The 21,894-nt window shown below is 38.6% G+C and overlaps 1 protein-coding gene across 11 annotated transcripts in view; it reads left to right on the top strand.

The window, feature by feature from the left end:
• LHFPL2 (LHFPL tetraspan subfamily member 2) overlaps window positions 1-21,894 on the top strand; it is a 139,449-nt gene that overhangs the window by 87,966 nt on the left and 29,589 nt on the right. For 2 of the 11 annotated variants that reach the window (XR_014577131.1, XM_083819034.1), the window contains exon 3: window positions 8,086-8,212. The exons of 8 other annotated variants lie outside the window; for them this stretch is intronic. The gene's annotated coding sequence lies outside the window, so the exon portion shown is untranslated. Of the gene's footprint in view, window positions 1-2,342; window positions 4,787-8,085; window positions 8,213-21,894 lie in introns of those variants that run through there. One more of the 11 variants, XM_083819028.1, reaches the window with a different exon arrangement.

The following is a 21,894-nucleotide window of genomic DNA, read 5'->3' as shown; positions in this document are numbered from 1 at the left end:
TTTAGAGAAGTTCAAGAAAGCATCTGCAGTCATCACCATGGGTGCAGTGAGAAGGGCAGTGTGTTTCACCCCATCATCTCCTATATTCTCTTCCTGCCTGTAGGTCTTCTGCATGACTGCTAGGAAGAAATATTCTTCAGGGAGGAGAGGAGTTGCAGTGGCTGAGTGTAATTTCCCCTCCCCCATCTGAGATTTTCCGCTTTTTTGTGTCATTTTTAATAGTGGATGTGGGAGTTAGGCTGAGAAGTACAAAAACATAGTTTTTAATGGTGTTTTTTTTTTTTTTCCAGTCTGAAACATGACTGTGTTGTTCTGTGTCTGAGCATCATTTGTTTTCATTCATGTCTGTCATATTCTGATGCTTTCATGGTGGGTGTGCATTACTGTTGTGCCCATCACAGCTGCCCTGTCACTCTTTATTAATGAACCAGTGAAAAAATATGAACTGTGCCAGTGGGGAAGATGATGTTGCTGATGAATTAAGATCTTTCTCTTCTCAACCTTGGCTCCACTATGAAAGAGTTCAGTCTAAGCAGAGCAGAAATGAAAATGAGCTAAGTAAATAAAAGCTCAAAGGAAATAGACTAACTTCATAAAAAATCATGGGAGATGATCAGCCTTATTAAATTGATGTGAAATGACATTTAATGACATGATTGTCTAGCAAGGCCATAATTTAAAAGCTCTTTCTGAGCCCAAAGATGTGTGTAGAACCTCAGTGCTGTTTTGAAATGCACCTGGACACAGAAGTCAGAATTTCATACTTACAGAAAGCCTGTCAAAAATCTTGAGCATTTTCAGGTATTTGAATAGCTTTAAAAGAAATCTGATTACATTGGAGCAGTTTTAATAATCTTACCTGTTGTGGTGTCAAATAGCTCTAGTTACTGTCAGTAACATTGTAACGCTGACTGAGTTTGATTCAGAGTTGTTATGAAGTATAATTAAGACACGTTTGAAGTGTTTGCAGTCATTGGAGGAAAAGAGTTATTTAACTGATGAATTCTTGGCTGACATTATGGAAAATGTAGTAATAGGTATCCATAATTATGATGGTTTCTCAGGAAACATCCAGTAAGAGGAGAGAGAGGAGGGGGAAAAAAAAAAATCAGATACATGGATACATAGGTCCTCTTCAGCAATACCATTGAGAAGGGAGGAGTTTCTGCATTCCCTTATGAATACCAAAGCCTCTACTTTTAGAAACATTCCTGTTTTTAAAGGTGACTCTGGAATTTCACAGGGGTAGGTGGAAATTAGAGAAGCAGATGAAGACCATGAATAGCAAATGAAAGGAAACAACAACAAAAGCCGGTAGATAGGGATTTCTTAGAGAAACAAAGATTAAAAGTTTTTAATTCCCTGGCTCCCACAAGCTAAATAATGCTTGTTGTTCCTACTATCTCCCACTCCCTAGGATGTGAGGATGTGAGCTAATAAACTCTGGGGTGTCCAAGTTTGAGGCTTGTAATCTGTTAGGGTATTACAAGAGTTTCTGAGGAACTTCCAGGGGTGGTGGCGTCACCTCAGCACAGCAGTAGCCCTAGTTGCGTAGGTAGCATAATACGGAGTTAGAAAGCATAGAAGACACACAGCAAAAATATTTTGCAAAGAGCTTCATGAAATTGTTGTTCTAAAACTAGGCTGTAGAAAGGAAGAGAAATTAGCTGTACAAGAGATGAATCTGTCACACTGGAAGAAAACTGCCAGGTTTGCTTGCTTTCTCAGGCTGTGAGATGTTCTGACTTAGAGATCCGAAGCTTATGATGAAGTGTTAGTTTCCTTATACTGGATGCTGATGATACAGAAGATATTTTGGCTCCTACTCTGCAAACCCATATGCATATATCATAGGTGTATGAGAATTCCATCTGAAATTGAGAGTTATGTATGACTGTGCAGAGACACAGACAAGTGTCTGTGGAACTGTGGCTGATACTGTGCTGGATATCACTATGTTCTACCTTCTCTCTCTCTTTTGGGTAAAACGTTACTTACAATTTAAATTCACTGAAGTGTATTCAGTGTAAATGATGAAATGAGTTTGCTCATCTGTTGCAATACTTCTCATTTTACAAAAATATTTTGAATCTAAACAGGGACTTAGATTCAATTTCTTTTCCTTATTAATACATGCTAGCTAAAAACTGCTCGTGTCATAGAAAAAATATATTTTTGTTTATTTTTGTTTTGTCATGATTGTAGTCCTTGTACCTTCTTCCACGTTTGTTAAATTTAGTGACTAGAGAAATGTCCCTCCCCTGCTTATGATCACTGTAGTGACAGTAATGGCACTTCAAGCTCAGCCCAATAGCTGAGGCCATCAGCTTCATTTAGGGCTTGTTTTCACAGCTTAATAACTGGATTTCAGCGAGCAGCACTGAGTGGGGTGCAGTCCATTTTTTCTGCTAACAGCCCAACTTCAGGTATGTAAAATTTCTTTCCTTGTTGCTCCCTGCAACAACAGGTTTAATTGTTTGGAGGCTCATAGAGATTAATTAGATTAACAGATGTTAAAGGGAGCCAGTTTCAGGTCTTGGTGTATGAAGCAATTAATTTGAGACAGCTTGTATAAGAGCTTGCTGACACCTAGGTGTTGAGTGTTGGGCTTTGAGGATGTGGGTACCATGGAACTGCATCACGCTTCTCCTCATTCTTCTGAGACCAGATGGGGATGCTTGTAGGAATAGCAGCCAGAGCACAATTGTACTTATTTTAGCAAATAACAATGTACTGTAGGAGTTCATCATTGGCTGAATCTCTTACTGCATTCAACTCTATGGAATTCTTAAATCTATGCTTACTTGAATCTGCTTTGCAGAGAGCTTTAACGCTTTCAGTGTTGGAAATGGGGACAGGAAAAACACTTTTTTACTGTGTTCCTGTATTGAATTTAACTGATCGTTGCATGAATATTCAGAGGAGCTGAATTTTAAAATGTATGCTCGTATTGCAAGCACCTCTGTGCTTTCCCTCCCACCTTCCAACTGAGGCCATGTTGATTCTTATTACCACCATATGTATCTCAATTAGCATTTGTAAGGTCTTGAAATTATGCAACAGGATAATGTTTTTTAACAATATATATTTTTACTGTTACTATTCATTAAATTTATTTGTTGACCATTTTAGCTTGATACAGTGGTTAATTTTGTTTTTGTTTTTGTTTTTCCTATCCCTAGAATACTACTTCTAACAGAATTAAGAGATTTTTTTCAAAATTTTATGACCAAAACTACTTAGATGTGAACAGTAGGAGTAAGAAGTGTTGGAAAGAAGGACAAAAGTGAAGGAAGAAGAAGGAAGAAGTTTTCAGGGACAGAAAAGGCATGAGTGTTGTTTCTTAAGGCTATAGAGTTAGTAAAGGGGAGGAGAAGGGAAGCAGAAAATTTAGCTTCATCTGTGTTCTTGATGTTTTTGACTTGTACTGGCTTATTTGTGGGTGGAATGTCATAGTGTTGCTGTTATAAGCTGTCAAACAGATAAACATTTGTTTTTCTCTAAAAGGAAGAAAATAAGAGTACTCTCATTAGTGAAAGTACATAGCAAAGAGGACATGTTGGAAGTCAAGTATGTGGGTCTTAGTGTATTGTCACCTAGAAAGTATCATTAGTAGATGAAAAGCACTTTTGTAACAATCTCTTGCTTTTTTTGCAACCAAATCTGATACCCACTAATAGGCATGTTACCAGGGCTGTCACCTGCATGCTTCATGTACAGATGCATATATGTAAAAAGCAGATTCCTTTCAACCTCGCAGCAGTAATGAAATCATAAAATGTAATTGTAGGCACCACTGCTGAGGTTCTTAAATATATGACTCAAGCAAAACACCACATATGACTCATGATAAAATCACAAGAGCTGGAAATCATTTTAGCTCCCTTAGTTTTGATTGATATCGGTTATAGTTGCATATTTTGTTACAGGATCATGCTTGTAGATTCACCTAACAGCATATTTTTGTAGTGTTATCCATGCTAATAAAAAGGAAAATAATATCATCAGGAACTGCACAGTGGTATTTGGATAATGGAACTTTGTTTTCTGTGCCAGGTGATGAAATTGTAAGTATTGATTTAAATAATTATACCTCATCCTTCACTAAGGGACAATATTAGTTTGCATTCATATTGATTAAACAGAAGATACTAAATAATGTGGCACAGATCTTTGCAGTTTAATTCATTGGAAGCTTACATTAAATGTCATGTATTTAATAAAAGGATCGCTTTCCAAAACAGGTCCATAAAACTGAGCTTTCAGTTTCTTCTGACTATTTCTGTTCTTGTCCTTGAGAAACAAGAGGGAGTCAGAGTAACACTCTTAGATGAAGAGAAAATGAGAGTATTTTCCATGTGAGCTTAATGTGTAAATTTATTCAATATTTTTAACTGTTTGTGTGTAATAGTCCAGTTTCCTAGCTGGCAGAGGGTGCGATGATGCAGTGTCTATTGTAAGGGTCCAGCAACTTGCAATGTGTCTAAACCAACTGGAACTATATGAAGTTATGTATTTTGTCAGATTTTCCAACCAGGGTGGCCTAGTCCACCCAGGTTTAGGCATTTTAAAAAAGTTGGCTGTGTTCAGATCGGAATAATCAGCACAACTTTAAGAGTCGTTACACGATCCACCTGGATTTAATGCTTGAAGTGAGAAACAGCTGTGGCTTTTTCAAGGACTATTCCTATGATGTTTGTGTGCATGCAGTTAAGTTTGAATGTAGGTCGAATATGTCTCTATCTGTAGTAAAACTGGCACATCTCTTGTCCACAGTCCACAGAAGGTAGGTGAAAAACTCCTGTTGGTTCCAGTGAGCAGTGAAGTCTGTGTTGAAGCAAACCTCATTCTAAACTACTCTTCTAGAGCTTCACATAATATGGCACACTATTGGAAAAAGCATGTGAAAGGGTTCTTACTAGGACATTACCCTGTAGTTGTATTTCTTTCACCTCATTATATTTGAGGTGTTTTTTTTTCACCTCTAGAGTCTACAGATTATGGGGGTTAAAACAAGCCCAGAGAGAAAAAACAGGCCCAGAGAGAAATGTCAAAGCTATTAGCTTCAAATGTTTTAGAAATGCTTGGAGAAGAGAACAGAGATAGAAAACAGCAGATAAAACTTGGACCTTTTGTTATTGCCCAAAAGCAGTGTTTTTTTCTTTGAGACATTAGTGTATTTAGATGGAAGAATCTGTTGAATTGCAAACTTCTCCAATTCTCCTGCTTTTAATTTTTAAGTAGTTTTGGGTTGTTTACAACGAACGACTTCATTTGTTTAAATTCTGTGATTTGAGGAATAAGAAAGAACTAATCGGACTCAAATCTGTTTCTAAAAGTCATAACTATATATATACCTATATATCTATATAACTAGATATTTCTGTGGCATAGTCTAGAAAAAAGTTGAGTAAAACTGTTGTTCAATCTAAATTTATGATAACAGACTAGATTTTTTATGCTGTGGAAAAGTTATTTAAGCAGTGGTAGAATGGAGTTGGTTTGATGTTTGCTTAAGTGTGATGAAGTACATACTGTAGTAAAGAACTTACTGTAATTAAATGGATGCACAAGTCTTTGTGATCTTACTGTTATTATTTTGATCGTCTTCTGATAACGGTCTAGACTGAAAGTTTTTCAGCTACTAAAGCATTTTGCTGACTTGTTTATGATGGCTTGCAGTTGCACAATAAGGGCTGATGGCAGCTATGCTGATTAATGTACTGTCTTCATAATTTTAACAAAATAAGATGCAGTGTCCCAAATCATCATCATTATCTGTAATTCCTAAATGTTAGCATTAGTGTTACCTAGTACTATTACTATCTATTGCAGGACAGAATTGCCTGCTTTCTCCTTTTAAAAGGTGAATTGAATTGTACCCCTTTGTTCCAAGGAGGAACACAGCTTGTGGAATATGGCAGTCCTCAGTAGCTGACTTCTCTTTCCTAAAGAACTAAAAGCTAAGGGGAAAGTGCAGTTTTGCAGAAGAAAAAAAAGAAGAACTTGGGATTCTAAATGACACAGACAATTTGGAAGTTGTGTGCAGCATATTGAATAGTACTGAAAAAAGAGTAGGTTCCAGCCTTTCTTAGCTGAGTGGGAAAGCCTTCCTGCAGAGGTATTCAGAGAAAGGCTTTCACTGTTGTTTAACTTCTGCTTTTTTCTCCCATTTTCCCCTATGGAGTTTGCAGTGTTGTAGAAAGCATAAATTATGTAGCTTCTGTCATCACAGTATTCCAGCACAGTATTTTGTTTACCCATAGCTGCCACCTTTGAAGTGCAGAGTTGCTTAATGCAGTTCTTTGTTGTTCTGTTACAAGCTGACGTTTGCATACTACAAAAAATAATTAGTACCCAAACAATTTTAGGTCTCAGGAACAATATGTAATTCTTTTTCCTATAAAGAGGGTATTGTTGTGACTGTAGTGAGAGGAACAATTTCTGTTCTGTGGTGGTCTAGGACTGCAGATGGGACAGGCAAGCGAAGCTAGATCTGTAAGTTAAGAGAGATTCCTCGTGAGAGTGAGTGAAAGGTTCATTGTCTTTTTCCATCCTGGGATTAATAAGAGAACAGTAGTTCTTGGCAGAGCCTCTTGTCTCAGGCTATAAATCTTACCATTATCCCCTCTCACATTTTAAAGATGATTTTTAGCTCATAAAGGGAGGGAGAATAGAGTGGTGCTGAGAAGATGGAAGGCTGATGGATATGCTCTTACAGCAACAGTGTGAATGTTGGTCACCAGCAAGTAAATGATACTTGTTTGGAGAAGAATATTGTGCCAAAACTGTTTCTGAAATGTTCTTTCGACAAATCTCTTCCTATCATGCATGAAGTAGTCTCCAGAATAGTTTGTAGTTGTTTCAACTTGCTATTTGCCGGCTGATGCTAGCCGATATCAAGCTGATGAAGAATTTTCCATTAACTTTTTTTAAAGTCTGAAACTTTGTAAAATCAGTATTTTATCATAGATGTATATGACAGACCTAGACAAGCGTGTAATTGCTTATGCAAACAAAACATTAATTTGTTCCAAAACAGCTAACAGGGAAGAAGCAGGTCCCCATTTCTTGTGAAAGCCCTGATTTGTGGCCTTCTTTACCTGTATTAGGTCAAGATCTTGAAGTTTTCTACATGTTTGAAGTGATTAACTTGTGTGATACTGGCTTTTGGATGATGAGTTGTCTTTCTTGGTTGTTAAAAGTTGGAATGATCTCTGTTTCCCAAATAGACTGTGGCTTTCAGGTGTAGTGGATAGGATTGCCTTTTGCTTTGTCTTTCTCCACTTTCTTTCATTTTTTTAATTACAAAACAGATTTTTTTTTTTCTTCCAGGAAGGGAGAATAGTTGTGTGACAGATAAAAGTACATTGTACGCTAGTGCTAAAAAATGTTACATATACTTCCAAAATCCTTCCTGCTACACTGGTTAGAAAATTGGGTCATCTGTGTGCTTCATTACTGTGGTTTGATTTATATTACCTAATTGCAGCTAGATTTCCGGGGCTTTAGAAATGTTCCTTCCATTAGGAAAAGCAGTAGTTCTTTGTTTAAAGAAGAAGAAATTTTCTGGCAGGAGGCAAGGAAGGCTCTAAATACTGCCTGCATGGAACCTGTTTTGTGCGTGCACATCTTCATAAAATTGTCACTGAAAAATTAACACCTGTATGCATACTCAGAAGCCGTTGTTGAAGGGTGCTGGCTGGAAGCAATCCGATCCCTTGAATAAAATACAGCAATCACTGTAGCTGCGTTCCTCAGTACAATCTGTTTTGTTTGAATTTTAATAAGAATAGGGTGGCTGCATTCATTCTTCAAGAGAAAGGGGAAAATATTTGATGAATTTGATAAAGCAACCTGGCAGGGTTTCATTTGATAATAAAACATGATTTGAAAGTTTGGATGTGTGAATCATACGTCTTACTTTCCATTTGTGTTCAAAGGACTTTTGAAAATAAGTACATGCCTTTGCTTGAGGGCAGTGTAGGATAAAGTGGCCAGAAAAATGTTAGTAAAGTCTCTGTTAGAGTCAATTTTCATTAAATTTTATTGTGTTGAGCTCTATATCTCATTTTGTGTTGTCAGACCTTATGGCTAACATCTCTGAGGTGACGGGCATTAATGTCAGACGAAGCAAAAACAGCAGTAGGAGGAGGAGGCAGTGCAACTTGGTGGCCTGACCACTTCTGATGACCGTAAGGGGCTGGCTCCGGTATGTGAAAGTAGTGATTTATGATACGGGGTTGTCTTTATTGGGGTACACCATTGTTGTGCATATTTGTAGTATGGCAGCAAATACGTGTTGTTATGTACTATTCCTCTGTGGCTATCAGAGGCTGCAGGTGAAAAAATAGTTAGGAAAGAGAAACTTTTAGATTTTCTCCCTTCTGTAAACTTCCCAGTTGATCATATTAATTTTGGAGGAGACATCTGGAAACCTTGGCTTCAGGAATGTTAAAACTCAGCAGGCAGCTATTAGTAAACGTACAGAGGGGAACATCTGCAGCAACCACAGAATGGCTTTCTGTGCCTCTCCTCAAGACCTAGCTTCTATGACAACTTCACTTACAAGCTATCTGTTAAGGCTTTGATGTAGAAAAGAAGAGAAGCAGATGTAAGATATGATCCTTCTGAGTTATTAGTGGGTATTACAAAGCAACAGAGATACAAGTGGCTTAGCAGCTGTTTCCAGTTAGCAGTGACTTCTTGTGTAACTTGGTGGTGATGCTTTAATCCAGGGAGGGAAGAGTATGGGTTACTCTTCCACTAATACAATGTAAATATTTGTGCAGAAGTAAAATGATTATGCAGAGCATTATTCTGTGAAATCGTAGTTCCCAAACATTGAATCACAATTACCTTTCTTTTTAATGAAATAAAATTGTTTTTTAAGGTTAGGTCGCACATGTACACTCGTTGTTCATGTGATCTTTTACAGGCCCTTAATAATTTCTTGCTTCTTTATTTCAACTCTTTGAATACTTTCAGTTTTCATCATACTTTCTTCCATCTCCAAATAAAACATAGGACACTTTCTTCATTTCTCTTGTTTTCCTCATTGATTTATCAACATTTTCCTTCATTATTCCAATGCCAGACAAACTGGAGACATTTGCTACTTTTATCCATAGCTAAATGTTATGGATCTCAGCTGTGAAGATGACCAACAGGACAGGCAAGTGGAGTGTCAGGGGGGAATTTCTGCAGTTGCTCCAAACGGAAATTGCTCATCTGAGGAGCTTTGCAAAAGATCAAACCAGACAGCAGCAGTAGCGCTTTTGTTCAGAGGAAAAGGCACATTATTACAAAGAATTGACAGCTTTGCTTAAAGACTGAAAAAGGGTTTGTTTTTCATTTTTTTAAAGCTTCATTCAGAATCTTCTTAAAAGGAGATCTTACAATGGGAGTTTGTTTCTTCATAAGGATATGTTATAGAGACGTGTTGCGAGGCAGACAGGTTGAACGTCTGCAAGACTGTTGAGAGCATCCACTGGCAAAATCTTACCTACATGTTTTATCTTGCCACCGTTGTGGTGCCGTGGCTGATGTTAAAATACTGGTAGACCAAGGTAAAGTAAAACCTCTACAGAAGTCTACGATGACCGATATAGCATGGTTTTGAAGTACCAAAGTACCCATGAAATGGATCTGTGTTCTTCTGTTTTATTTATTTATCTGCTACCATGCTCTCAGCTGAACTACTAAAGGAGGAGATTTAAAGTTTTGATAAGTCAAAATTCTTCCTATTCTGAGAACTCAGCCCTTGGCGTAAAGACAGCTTTCAGCAACTTGCAAAACAGCATAAGGAACATTTAAATTAACCTTGCGTCCTTCCTAGTTAAAAGAGAAATCTGACTTTAGGCATCAGCTATTTGCATGAGCAATTATCTTTGACTTGCCAGCAGGTAGTCCAAAAGATAGAAAGACTTTTCTATTGCTGTTAGGATAACCAGCAAAAGTTGTAGATGAGGAGTTTGTAGATTGCATTTTATAGGGGAGAGGCTTCACAGAGGAGGGGGGAATTAAATAGTAACCTCTCTCTCTGTCCTAAATATTCTGCCTATATAGAAGGAAGCTTTGTAGGCAGAAATTGAAAAGTATGATTAAAATGGCAGTGAAACAGAACAGAAAAACCAATTCAACCCACACCTAAATAGTTTATTTTTTTTTTTAAGAACACCAACAACAAACAAGTGAAATAATGTCAAGCTACAAAGGAAATTAAAAGTTTTTTTCCACTTCATGTTAAAACCAACATTTCTATTAGATGATTCCCACCCACCCACCCCCCCCCCCCCCCCGGAACCTGCTGCACTAACTAGAGTAGAAGTTTTACTCAAGCTACTATAAATACTTTTTCCTAGGTTACTTTCTTCTAACTCTAAGAGATTAGAGAATATGTATTCTCTCTATGTTCTAATAAAAGCGTGCAAGCAATGCAGTAACTCTCAACTGAATTTGGTACATCTTGAATATTCTTTTCAAATTTGTTTCAAACATCTTTGTCAGCAGTAGCTGATGGTTGCAGTCAAAGAATAATGGGTCATTTTCAGCTCTGTGAATGGTCTTTTTCAGAACGTGGAACCATTGAAATTCAACTTGTGAGGACTCTTCATAACAAGAAAAGTTCTCTCAAAAGGTTTTTTTGTGGTTTTTGGTTTTCTTTTTAAGAAACCCAGTAAAATCTTTATTCCTGCAAAATAGAGTTTCACTGCTAAAGGCACAAAAAACAGGCATATTTGTATGCTTATTACATAACTCAGGAGAATTAAAAAAAAAAAAAAACACAAACGGAATCATAAGCTTATAGAGATGGATATAAATACTGTTACATGAATAATGTTGGCATTACCAAAAAAAAAAAAAAAAGAAAACAAGGAAAATCTGTTGTAGAGAGGAGCTCTTTAATCTGTTATTGCTGGAGTCCTCTAAGGAGAATGAGATGAATGAGATGAGAAAATATCTCAAATATACTGTATAAAACTTCACATAGGCTTTTACTCTCTTCGGGCATGCAAACCTATTAATCTGGGACTTTCTGCATCAAATTGTGGTTTAATCCACTCCAGAGTGCTTCCTGCATTGTCATGTACTATGCACAAAGATCACCTCTTGCCAATTATATCTACCCTGCACAAGTCTCTTTATAGCTTTTTTTTTTTTTTCTGTGAATTTGTTTCTTCACCCTGTATTACATTGTGAAAGGCCCTGGAGGGCTAAATCCTGACTGTTACTTGAGTGACTGAAAAAAGGTTTGTTTTAGAGGACTTCTTCACATGTGCCTTGAGTATGAGAATATTCCGTTGGTGGTTGTGCTTTTTCCCATTTCAGCATTCTTTTTTTCAATCTCCATTGCTAAAGCAGTGGTAAAAGCGTTTACTAAATATGCCTTGCTATATAACTTATGATTAGATATGAGAGGTGAAGGCTAACTCAGTAGTGTATTTCACATAAACCAATGCTCTGAGTTGAGGGTCGGAAAGGCAACTTTGGCATTGAGGGAATTTATGACATTTTAAAAGCCTAGAGAAACTGAGACAATACAAAATATCAAAGGCTGGAAATATTTCATGCTCTGGCTTGAAATTTTAATTGTTTTGGGGTTTTTGTTCTTACAAGCCAAGTTAGCAGCAAAAGCTGCAGCCTTTCTATTGGATACATTTTGGGTTAATTTGATGATCTTTTGTAACATCTCTAAATACAACTTGCTGGAAAGAAATGCTTGTTTTTGGACTGTTTGAACTCTTCTAGGAACAGAGGTGACTTCTTAATCTCAGTGACATGGTGTAATGAGGGGATCAAATCCAAGCCCAGCTCAGATTTTCTCTTACAGTTTTGGAGTAAGCTGTAAGGTGCTGAATGCTCTCCTTCCTGTAAAGCATTTTGGGAAGCGGGTTGAACAGGTTAAATCCTGACTTTTCTGGAATCAATGATAAGTGCTTACACTTATGCCAGGTCAGTATTCAGAACTGTTAGATTAGGGCTGAAACCTATTGTGTCAGTAGAGAGTACATTTGGGTCCCCATGAAGACTGGAAGTACAGCTGGTTGTCTGCTGGTCCTGGGCAGCCTTGAGGAAAGAGTGTTGATTATGGGCTATAAGGGATGTTCTGCTGAATTTCCACGTCCTTCCCTCTCAGACCCCCGATTTCTTTGTTGGAATACATTGCCCAGGGGTTAATTTCTTAGTATTTTAGTTTTTGGATTGACCTTCTACTTGTCTGGCTTAGAATACAGACAGGCTTCAAAACTATCCAGGAAATATTTTTACAATAGCAAAACCATGTCATTACAAAATGCATGTGTTAATGAGTTATTAGTACTGTAAATAAATGCCAGTTAAGTTGAATAGGTCCTTAGGTGAGTTGGAACCATGTGACAAACACAACTGAAATGCATTTGGGCCAAAGAGCCAATGAAATATACATATTCCAGACTCTTAGACTGAAATAATGTTTTTTTGTCCCTTTATCTGCTAGTGTAGTGCTTTCTCTGAACTTCGTTTATTTCTAACCTCATATTGAACTATGTTTTTATGTTGAAAGTAATTGTGAAACTGACTCCAGGTATTTTACCAACAGATTAATGGGTAATAGCTTTGCTTCGCATAGTTTTTTATTCTCTATTTCACAGTTGAGTCCATAAATAAACTTGCACAATCTGCAATTTAATCAAACTTAATCTTTCCCCCAGCACCCGCAGGAACTGCCAGTGATGCAAACATTTGGGAATTCTAATTGTATATACAGTGTTACCTAAATCCTTTAATCTCTCTTGGAGAAATACTTTCCTGTCTGTTATCTGAAAACCAAAAGACTTCAGTTAGTATAAGCTCTTCCTGAAGGGAAAAAGGAAAAGGTGATTTTTTAAATGCAAATTTACTAATGCTTGTATTATTTTGCTGGAAGCTGAATCTCATTGCTTTCTTTGCTGTGTGAACATACAGACAGATGTACTTTTTTTAATGTGATATACACTTGCAATATTTATTATTTTTTTTAATTAGGGTTTTTATTTCAGTTGAAACTTTCAGATGTGTGTGTTCACACTGATTTTTTTTTTAAACTCAGAGGACATATCTTGCATGTAGGAAGTCACATTATGGAAAGTAAAAGTATTTTAAGTAATCTATATGACAGAACTATCTGGGACTTGACAGTCTAGAAAGAGATGGAAGTTCTCAGCAAGTACATTTTATCTTCCAAGAGCCCAGAGAAGCCTCCAACAGAGGCCTCGTCTCATTAATCCCATGTCAGGATTTTGTGTCTGTTGTTCTGATTTCAAAAGTACTCTGCCCCCAGAAAGGACCCTGCAATAAAATCAATGTCTTGGAGATAAGAACAACAGGCCGAAACAAAGTAGATTGCTGGAACTGGATGACTAAACCAACTGGAAGCTCATTCTTTGAAAGCTTGCTTAGATAGTCTGTGCATGTTTTTTTTTCTCTTTTTTTTCTCTCTCTTTTTTTTTTTTTTCCCTGAAATGTGCACATGTAGCTGCAGTTTCTAACTGGTGAGCTCCCTTGAGAAAATGAGCTTTGAGGAGGCAGGACTTGGAGGATAGTCATGGTAGATGAGGTCAGGAAGAGAGTTTGGGCCAAAGAGGCCCTGCATACAGCATAAGGAGAATGTGATGCAAGAATCTTTACTTCTTGCTGCAGACCACTTGGTGTGTGGTGGGTTTTTGTTTATTCCCCCCCTCCCTGCCCTGCCAGCACACGAGTTTGATGTGTCAGCTGGTGTGATGAATGGTGCTGGTCTGTAGCTGGAGAATGATGTGGCAATCCCTTCCCCGCTCCAGGAGGCTTCGTGCCACACATCTGCCTGCGATGCAGACACAGGTCAGGAGGACTCTGGAGCGGGGAGAAGCCACAGCAGGATCTGCACGTCTGTGAAATAAGGGCTGAATTGCAGGGAAACGTTTGGGAAAGTAAGCTGTGCATGCTCAGTAGATTCACGTTCATAACCGGCATCCTGGCACCAAGCAAGGCTGGAGGGGAATCTCTTCTCACCAGATCTCTCTGAAATGCTGGGGGTCTCTCAAAGCAGAGGGGTGGTCTAATGGATGTCTAGGGTCTAGTGAGACCCCGAGGCTTCTGGTGTGCTGACACAGGGTCACCAGCTCTGGTCGCAGCTGCATGCTGCTTGGCGTTGGAGCTGAATGAAGGCTGGACTTTCTCGTCCTGAAGCAGAGTTGCCTCCTCTCTGACCACCTGACTGCTGTTACTTGCAAAAGCACCTGTCACGGCTGAGTGCTGGATCAACAATCCTTTTATGGGTTGGGTTTAAATGTGTATTTTGGCAAGAATTCTCAGGGTTTGGGGTTGGGCTGGGCTTGGTAGGCTGTTGTTTAGGGAAAAAAAAAAAGGATAGAACAAGACTCTCCAAAAATTTTTATTATCTGAATACAAGTTCAGATATAACAAGGGTATAGCAGAAAAACTTTTTTATTAATGAAAACAGATTATTCCAGTTTTAATCTCTGAATGGGTAGGGTACAATTCAACCAGTATGATTGAATTACAGAAAAATAAGGGAGACTAAGCAAAATGATACTAATGATACTAAGCAAAATGGTTTTTAACCAGCATAGGTATGAGAGAAACAGTAAGGCTGAGTTCTTTGTGGGGAGTATACTGCACACACGCCTATGTGGCACTTCAGCACTGCTGAAGTCAAATAATTTCAGTGGGTCACTGTGGAGTTGTGACTATGAACAAACAAATGTCAATAGTTTTGTCAGATTTTTGTTAATAAGCTTCTGTTATTAGGGGCTATAACTACAGGGGAGGTGGGGGGAAGGGGTCAGCTATTTCTTTTAAATGTTGCTTGTCTACAAATAAAGATAATGGCTTAGCATTAGGTAAGCCAAATTACTCCATTACTCTTGCTTCAAATTACTCCATTACTCTTGCTTCTAAAGCTTTGATATGTCATCCTGTAATTTTTTTAAATAAATATCATTTAACTTGTGATGCTGAAGGCCATTATCCAAAAAGAAGGGGAAGGTCTTGTTCTCCTCCCTACCTACTCTGTGTTGTGTGGTCCTGCCCCTTCCTGCCTCCAGCTGTGGAGCTTCTCATCTCTGCTGGGAGCCTGTCCGACTTGCTTGTTTGGAAGATGCTTGTGTGGTTGTTCCCTGTTTTTTTTTCCTCCCCCTCCTTCTGGGTAATTTTTTGGTGGGATCAGTCACCCCATGGAAGGATCTATTGGCTGCCAGAATGGTCAAGGAAAGTGGAAGGATAATGTAGCCAGGAACTGGGAAGTAAAAGGTCAATTTTAGCCTTCCCTGCTAGTCTGGCTCAGTTAAAGCATCAAATTTCATTCCTCCCTTCACAGCAGTGCATGCGGACACTGTTAAGTAGCATTGCAGATGCAAAGCTAGAGAGCTTTAAGAATGCTGTCAGGCAGTCTTAAAACTGTAAGTGAGGAAATGTCAGATTTTAGGTTACTCATGCGGAATAAATTCTGCATGCTTTTAGGTGCTTTTTCACCTCTTGTCATCAACACCTAGCTGCTCTTCCTGATTTAGCTGGGTAGTGTGTTCCTGGGACAACCCCTCTCTGTCTCTTGACTGGGGAGTCCAGTCTCCCATCATGTTGCAGTTCACTTCATTCCCTCAGCCCACCCAGTCTCCAGCCATGGTTTGGTGGTTGTTTTTTTTGTTTTATTTTATTTTTTACTTTATATTTTTTTAAGCTCTTTGACTGTTTCCTTGCAAAGCAGCCCCCAGTCACTGGCAAGAGAGAGAAGAACACTCCCTGTCTTCAGCTCCCATGCCAGCTCTGGTCTGCCGTGGTGCGCAGCTGATTGAAACCACATGTTTTCCACTGGGGATGGTGACTCTGCATTCTGGGCAGGACTCAGGCCTGAGGGAATGGTGTGCAAAGTGACGACGCAGTCTTCGGAGGTTTGAGTTACTAAACTAACTTTGGTAAGGCTTGCAGCTGGCAAATCAGGGTGGTTGTGTACCCCTGAGTGTCACATGCCAGCTAGTGTAATCAGAAGATTTTATCCCCTACTATGGATCTTACTTTTCTACTGAGCTAACAGGCAATTGAAATTTGACAGGAATGTCTTTCCTTCATGAAGAAAAGGCCAATAGAAGCTTGTAATGCTGAAAAATGTAGTTTCTAGCTTCATTTTCTGAAACATCCAAACTGTTTGGCTGAAACTTGTGCAAGAAAATTTGGCCTCAGGCAGGCATCTGGCATGGAAAGTTTCAGACAAAACTGCTATTTTGGCAAAGTGGTACACAATGAAGACGTGTTTTAAGGGTGAAAAGTGTTGAACAATCTCTGTAGTAAGACAGAACTTAAATTTTGGTGGATAAAGATAATCTGTGCTGGACTTTTAGGCTGAACTGCAATAACTTTTTCCTCTTTCCTGTAAGGGGGAACCCTTACCAAACTGATTTTTTTCCACAACCAACAGTGTCAGTTAATTTTTTTTTTCTGACACACAAGTAAGTAAGTAGCTGTTTTATGCAGCTTTAGCTATTATTGAGTGAAGCGTGGAGAAGCTCTCCTGCTAGCGTTAACTATAACTTCAGGAAGAATATCCTTGAATTGTGATGGTGTACAAAGCTTTTCTTGCAGATTCCTGCAGCGAACTGCTAATGCCATCAGGAAGCCAAGCAGCAGATTGTGTTGTGGGTTTCAGCTTTATAATTAGTTCTGGACTGCTCTGAGCATGTGCATCACCTGGGCTTGGAAGTAACTGCAAATCCCCTTGGGTGTCTTGCATCTGCATCCCAGAGGAGGTGTTCAAGAAACACAGCAACTGCCCCGCACATCCTGTTTTGATTTGGTTGATTTATTGTCCTGTAGTTTATAGGCTGACTGTGTGAAGGGCATGAATCTCAAGTTTGATTGCACTGTGAAAGAAAGCTCTTTTCAAATCACTCTGCAATTCTTACTGCAGTTCTGTCCAGCAATGGGAGCTTACTACAGCTACAGCTGCCTTTGTAGCTCTTGCTGAAACTTGAAACTGGGAGAAAGGTAGAAAAAATCCGTACGTAGATTTTTGAATGTGATCTTTCAGCTTGCCCCGCACAGGATTTTTTTTTCCCTTTTGTTTTCTTATGGCTGTGTTTAGCAGTGTTTGTTTCAAGGAAGCTAATCAGCTGGTGTCTCATATATAAGGACAAAATTGTTTGTTAAATAAAACCTCCTTCTATTCACAGTTTAAGGTCTGTTTGTGAATGCTGTTTCTGGGAACCTAGATGTATTACTTACCTTCATTAATACCCTATCAAGGACCTACTCTTTCATATCAATTAAGGCTTCTTAGATCTTCCCTCGTATTTCACATTTTTAAGGTCTCTGGACATTCTTGTTGCTGTCCTCTGGCCTCCCTTCATCTTTTCTCTAAATCTTTTGCTAAAAAAAAAAATAAAAAACTTTTTTGCTAAAATGTAAAGTGATGAATTAGATGCATTGAAAGTGTGTGGAATCTTGTTGCCTTCTGTTGCCTGGTAATATCCTTGATTTGGAATTTTTCAGTTTAGCTTTTTTTCTTTTTTTCTCTGCATTTTGTCATAATTTTGACTGCTACTTAGTTGTGACTTATTTTACACTGTTAGTTGTTCTTCTTCTCTGTTTATGTATTTGAATTCTCTTTCTTGGAACTTGTCCTTACTGAGTGTTGTCTTTTAGATTTCATGCCGCTTTGTGTTGTACTTTCAAGAAATATCTAAGCAATGTTCTATGTTACTACTATGACTAGATTCCTGGATGCTTTGAGTACTTCTCAGAAGTAAAAACAAAAGCTCATTCATCGCCTTGTTCCGACTGGAAATGGGAGAATGGGGCAGTTTTGAAGTAGAGACCATTCTGATCTCTTCCCATTTTTTCCCTTCACCCAGAAACACTCCATCTGTCTGTCTGCAGTTTTCTGGACATCTGAGCGAGTACAGACATTCTCAAGATACAGCAAAAGATTGTCCATTTCTCATTTATCATTTCTGGCTGAAAAAGCAACGAAGCTTTTCCAAAATACATCAATATAATATTACTGCACTTTTGTTTTTTCTCATTTAATCTTATTGGTGTCAGTTCATTGGTAGCTCATGATATGAACTAAGTTCTTTTTGTTTATGGTATGCAATTCCTATAGGCATGTCCAGTTACTGACTTTTATTTCTATGAGGACACCTTTAGAATTCCTCTAAGATAGTGTCTGCCATGCAGTGAGAAGTTGTAAGGGTTGTCTTCTTTTTAGTAAGTTTTAGCTTAATGTATTTTTTATTGTCTCTTCAGATGTGTCTGTCTTTCAGAGAAGTGTGGTCTCTGATAGCTTCTGGTAGCTGCTTGGTGGATTTTGTGGAAACTGCTAAGTCCTCCTAAATGGGCTTAGTGGAAACCACCCAGTTGGCAATATCTTAACACAGCACAAGAATTTTTTGATGTAGGTAGGTTCCCAGTATTACAGCACATACAAGCAATGTGACTATCATGTAAGTATCTGTTTTAATTATGAAGAGGAAAAACAAGCATCCCTGTTTTTTGGAGAGGGCTGGTGCTCAGCCTTTGTCATGGTCAGAACTTGACACCAGGATATGACGGATAAGCAGTGAAAAATTCACCATCAACTAAGTTTCTCCATTACCTGTTTTCTTAAAGAAGCTGTTTCCCAGTGATTTCATGATACATGTTTATTCTTCTGAACTTTTAAAAGGTCACTCATCATTTCAAGGGCTCTCTCAGATGATTAGTAATCAGTCTAACTTCCTGAATACCAGACAATCTAAGTGAAAACATAGTAACTGAGTCAGTTTGTTGTTTTGTTTCTAAGATTACATTTGTAGATGCATGTTAATACTCAAAAGCAGCTTGTATTTCTGTGATTAAATAGCAAGGAGAGCCTAATGGAAACGATGAGTTCATAAGCTGTAGGCAATGGAGTTAGAATTTTCAAGTGATACTGAGCATATCTAAACATACCCTATAAAATCTTTCTGCTCAGAAAAACAAAATCTATGCAAACATCTTCTATTTCAAAAGTATTGTGATAGTTGAGAGGTCTGATATATCTACAGCCTTGATGTTGCATATTTATTTCTTCTGGGAAATGAATTCAAACAGTGTCACTAACCAAGGGGATTTGTCTTAATATCGTAGGGGGTGCATGAAAGCATTTAACCAGCTGAAAGATCAGTGTCACAGTCTCTTTGTTTTGTGCTTTAAGCCACAATTTTATTTTAACTGGGAGCTATATAATATTATTCAGTATAAGTTACTGCAGAATGTTTCTAGCAACCCTTTCAAAATCAAACAAAATGGAACACCCACCACCACCACTCCTCCCCAGTGAGCGTTGCCTGGGCTTTGCTGTTGGAGTCAAATGGAGTTCAGTGTCTTGCTTTCATGGCTGGGGATAAAAAAGTGGGTGGGGGTTTTCTTTATTTTCTCTCTGTCTGGTTTTTGCAGTGCATTTGTTTGACAGCATGCATAACAGTTTATCAGAATTGGGATAACACTTGCCTTCCTGACACACTGTGTAGGAGCATGAGTATGAATTAAATTAGATGTACATGTAGTAGTATTATTGTTGGACATAAAAATTTGCTCTACATTAATGCCTTATTATCCCAAGGTAAATATAAGTAGTTCTTTTTAAAAGGTATATTCCTTATATGCTGACTCACATAATGAACTAAGTTTACAGTATGTATTTAAAATGAGTGTAGATGCTTTAAGGAAGGTGCAGTAATTGTAGTGTTATAATATCCCCTGTTTTTCCAGTATTGATGCAAATATGATAATTATGTCTCCCAAGGGAGGGAGGAGAAAAAGGCAAATAGAGGTTTTCTCCATTAATTTTTTCCATGCCTCATTTGTCTTAGAAATGCATAACTTCTTTCTGAGTGATTAACAACAACTACTTAAGTACAGTACCAACAAATCTAAGCTAATGCCTGACTTGTTTTCTCTGCTGTCTCAGAAAGCAGAAGAGAAAATGGACAAGTCATCCTCGTTTGTCACGGTATTGTGCTGCTAAACAGTCATTTTTGAACTGTTTCAAAACCAAATTTCTTATAATTCCTGCCTTCTAAGCAATATGCATATGTGCTCATAATGATCATAAGGGCATGACTCTGCAGTGTGTTGAAAAACTTCTATGAATCATAGTAACTGTATTGAACTCTCGAATGCTTCTCTGTCCTATAAGTAAGAGTTTCACTGGTAGCTTACCATTAGGAAACTGGATTGTTTGGGGTCTGATAAAGGGGTGTAGCCAGTCTCAACTCAAGTTGTCTTTAGGCCGCTTGTTTAGGCTAGTTGTGTGAGGCCGCACCTCGAGTGCTGTGTTCAGTTTTGGGCCCCTCGCTACAAGGAGGACATGGAGGTGCTGGAGAGAGTCCAGAGAAGGTCAACGAAGCTGGTGAGGGGTCTGGAGAACAAGTCTTACGAGGAGCGGCTGAGGGAGCTGGGCTTGTTCAGCCTGGAGAAGAGGAGGCTCAGGGGCGACCTTATCGCTCTCTACAGGTACCTTAAAGGAGGCTGTAGCGAGGTGGGGGTTGATCTATTCTCCCATGTGCCTGGTGACAGGACGAGGGGGAATGGGCGAAAGTTGCACCAGGGGAGGTTTAGGTTGGATGTTTGGAAGAACTTCTTTACCGAAAGGGTTGTTAGGCATTGGGATGGACTGCCCAGGGAAGTGGTTGAGTCACCACCCCTGGAGGTCTTTAAAAGACGTTTAGATGTAGAGCTTAGTGATACGGTTTAGTGGAGGACTTGTTAGTGTTAGGACAGAGGTTGGACTAGATGATCTTGGAGGTCTCTTCCAACCTAGACAATTGTGTGATTCTGTGTGATTAGCACCATTCTTCTCTACTCGTCTTAATGGTATTTTCAGAAAACAAAATAGTTTAAGATGCATGGAGGGATAATGGTGCCTGCTTGTCCCAAGAACCTTCTTGATCTTTTTTTCCAACAAGAGCAACAACAACAACAAAACTAGTTTAAACTTTGGATTTTAGCCTGTCATTGTAAAGGAACACACCATGGAAAGGGGTCAAGCTTGTTTTCATAATCTCATGTTCTTCATAGGCTGAAGGAAATTGCTTACAAAAGTTCATAGGTGTCCTGTTTCTTGCTGTTAGTTGAGGCTGAGGTGATTTTGTTTGTTTGTTTCATCACTACATTATTCTATGTTGAAAAGCCACTGCTATGGTTGATAAATTCCAGTCGTCTCTGTTAAACTTCTTTTTTCAAATTCTCCAAGGGTTTTCAAAGTTTAAGCCGTCACTGACTATTCCTTTGCATACATTTCAATATCTGCTGTTCTTCTACAGCTTCCTGTAGCAGGTCAGTAACAGGTCATCATTTAACATTTGTATCCTAAAACTACATGTCCTCGCATAATTTGTACTCATGAGTTGTATGAAGCATCTGCAGCTGAGAGATGCCTGGAACAAGGACACCTGCTTGTGTCAAACCTACCTCAGGTCAGGCAGAGCTTATTTTTCTCCAGTGTTGTCAAGAAGTGGTGGTGTGGTTGAGCTGCTCTGCAGGGCTGTGATTACAGAACAGCATAGGCTTTCCAAGTGGGCCTTTCAGCAGCAAGGCTGTTGGAGCCTGAGTCAATGCATCAGTGTCAGAGACAACTGCATGTCCATCATTTCAGTCATTCTTCATATTTTACCATATGCTCTTTTTTTTTCTTTTTGAGTCTACTAGTGGTGCAGTGACCTTGTCTTACATGTACAGCTTTCCTCTGTGAGTTATTGTAACAATCTTTGTGTGCATTCCTGTAGTGTGCTTTGTTCCACTGCACTCTTCCTCTCACCAGCTGATTCCTATTTCTTTATTTTCCTTTTTAACCATATTTGCATAAAGACTTGCATGTTTTACTGGTACTTTCCTTCCCCACCACACTCACAACTGCTCGAC

The sequence above is a fragment of the Anser anser genome (genome assembly GCF_964211835.1).
Source record: "Anser anser genome assembly, chromosome: Z".
NCBI classification, from domain to species: domain Eukaryota; kingdom Metazoa; phylum Chordata; class Aves; order Anseriformes; family Anatidae; genus Anser; species Anser anser.
This window is presented reverse-complemented; position numbering and strand designations above follow the sequence as displayed.